The following is a 2,880-nucleotide window of genomic DNA, read 5'->3' on the forward strand; positions in this document are numbered from 1 at the left end:
GAGTACTGGTTTTGTTTGTTTTTAAAGAGTTAATGATGGCTTGCTCTTGGGGGAAATTTCAAATGCATCTGGTTTTCCTGGGCAAGGTATTAACAGGGGGAGAGGGGGGAAGTACTCCTGTAACAGAACACCTGCAAGTGTGTATTGACCCTGTTTTGTTTATTTATCCAGGGTCTTATGTAGCCCAGGCTGGCCTTAAACTCAATGTTACTGAGAATGACTGGTTTCCACCTCCCGAGGGCTGAGCTACATACCCAGCCAGACTAAGTAATTTATGAAGAATGGAAGCTGCTGGGCGGTAATCTCAGCATTCAGGAGGCTGAGGCAGGGACCCATCACAAATTTGAGATCAAAGTCAGTCTGGGCTACAGACTGAGACCCCGTCTTGAGACAAAGCCAAGAAAACCTGCTGCCGTGATACCCCACTCCTGTAGGGACCTCTTAAAGCTCTAGGGTTCCCACTTTTAACCCTGTTGTAATGGCAATTGAGTTTTAACATGAGTCTGGGAGGAGGCAGACTCAAATCTGCAGCGGGGTGGTCTGAACACAAGCACCGATACCCTAGTTCTTTCCCTCCTGTTCTCACTTACCTTCCATGCCTTAGATGAGTCTGGGTTATCTCCAACCATACCTAACACAGTATATGCACACGCAGCATTCCTATATGAAAATCTGGAGGGCTGAAATTACTTACTGGAAACATATTGGCATGATATATAATATTAATATTATGTATCAATTTCTAAAAGTAACTCTTATTCATTGGCCAATTAATTAAATGCTCTGCTTCCTGCCGTGTCTCTGAAGTAGGCAGTGGAGTCATTTCTAGGTAGGTGCTGCCCCCTGCAGGCCATCCCTGGAATTGTAGCATCACTTCCTTCATGTTCCAGCCTCGGCTTATCTCCTGTGACTGACTTGCTAATAACTAGCTGAAAAATATGTGTTTCTACCCGAGGTCCTGAATGTCCCCATGGTATAGGACAATCAGAAGGATTTTCCTCTGATTTGAGTATAGGCTGAAGGGGCAGCCTGAAAGAAAGAAACTGCCTGTTAGCTTCAATGTCCACACTAGGAATGGACAGTCAGCCTGCTCTGGTTGAGAGTTTATGCTTTGTTCCATAATCAGAGGAGAATCACAAATGAGCTACTGGATTCTCCTGTCATTTGATTGGTTCCCTAGCTAAGGATGGATGGTATGTGTCCTGCCAGGCTGCCCTGGTGTGTCCTGCTTCCCAGCATACCCAGTGGCTCCCCATTTCCCTATCACGAATGGTCCCCTGAGAATAGTCATGTTGTATCCAGTTGCATCTAATACTTTGCCACAGTTTTAATGACTTGTCTTGTTTCTGTGACCAGATACCTGATACAAAACAAGGGAGGGGTTATTCTGGCTTGCAGTTTGGGAGCACTGTCCCTTATTATGGTGGGGAAGCCATGGAGACAGAAGCTTGAGGCAGCTGGTTGTGAAAGTGCCATCTCAAAGGAGAGAGTCTTCCTCTTGAGGCAATCTATCCCAAGAGCAATCCCAGACTGGGATTCTGCACTTTTCTCCCTGTGCCCATTGTCTGTCCGTGAGGACTTTGCTCTGTCGTTATTGACCAACACAGAAAACATGGTATAGGAAAGGATTGAGGAGTAGCCTGACTTATTTTTTTTAACCAGAGTTTACAAGAGTTTACTTTATTGAACCCCAGTGACCCAGACTAGCGCTCAAAACTGCAAACAGATGTTATGAACCTATATCTACATGCTTTTTCCAACATTTATGGTGGACAATTAAATTATTGTTTTCAATGCTGTCATTTTCATCCGATGAGTTAACTAATGTCTCCCTCTCTCTGACACACCACACACACACACACACACACACACACACACACCACACACACACCACACCACACACACACACACACACACCACACACACACACACACACACCACACACACACACCACACACACACACACACACCACACACACACACACACACCACACACCACACACACACACACACACACACACACACACCAACACACACACACACACACACACACACACACACACACACACACACACACTCTTCTGCTCTTCTGGGTCATGGACAAATCACAAAGGCCAGAGGGGATTTGGTCCAAGAGTAAAGCCATGCATTCAATTTAGCTTATAAAAGTGGGTTACAGGGCAAGTCCAAGGCCAAGGCCTAGTAAAGTTGACTACATTGTTTTCTTAAAGCAAGATAAACAGGCTGAATACACAGTGGGGGAACAGGTTAAGCACATAGCTTTAAGTGATCTCCAGGCATATTATTAACTCGGTTGCAAGGCCGGTAAAAGTTCAGCCTCTGAAGTCAAGAGTGTTTCCAGAGAAAGCCGTTCCCACAGCCGTCACCCTGCCTCTGTAGTCCGGAGGCAGAGAGCCGGGAATACCACACTTGAGCTCTCTACATTTAACCCCGACTCCAGCCCATAGAATCATCCCACCCATGTTTCCGGTGGACCTTCCAACCTCCATGAACTTAATCTAGATAATCTCTTACAGACACAATCAGAGGTTTGTTTCCGTGGTGATTAAATCCCAGCAAGTTGACAGTATTAACCATCTTACCCCCCAAAGACAGGTTAAAGGAGAAGATAAGTGATTTGGGAAGCACCCACATCTGCCCGGGAAGGATCTGGTGAAGGGACTCCAGCCATCCCGAGCATGGCACACATGGCTCTGGCAGGCCTTGCCCCCCCCCCACTCCCTCATTTTAGCCTTGCTAAAAACTATCAGAATACAGTCCTAACGCTAGCTACCAAAAGTCTATTCCCTTATTGGGCCACTTCCTCCTGAGGCTGACTACCAAGGCCAGCTTCCAAAGTATTGAAGTCCAGCAATCAAA

The sequence above is a fragment of the Peromyscus maniculatus genome, chromosome 14 (assembly GCF_049852395.1).
Source record: "Peromyscus maniculatus bairdii isolate BWxNUB_F1_BW_parent chromosome 14, HU_Pman_BW_mat_3.1, whole genome shotgun sequence".
Lineage (NCBI taxonomy): Eukaryota > Metazoa > Chordata > Mammalia > Rodentia > Cricetidae > Peromyscus > Peromyscus maniculatus.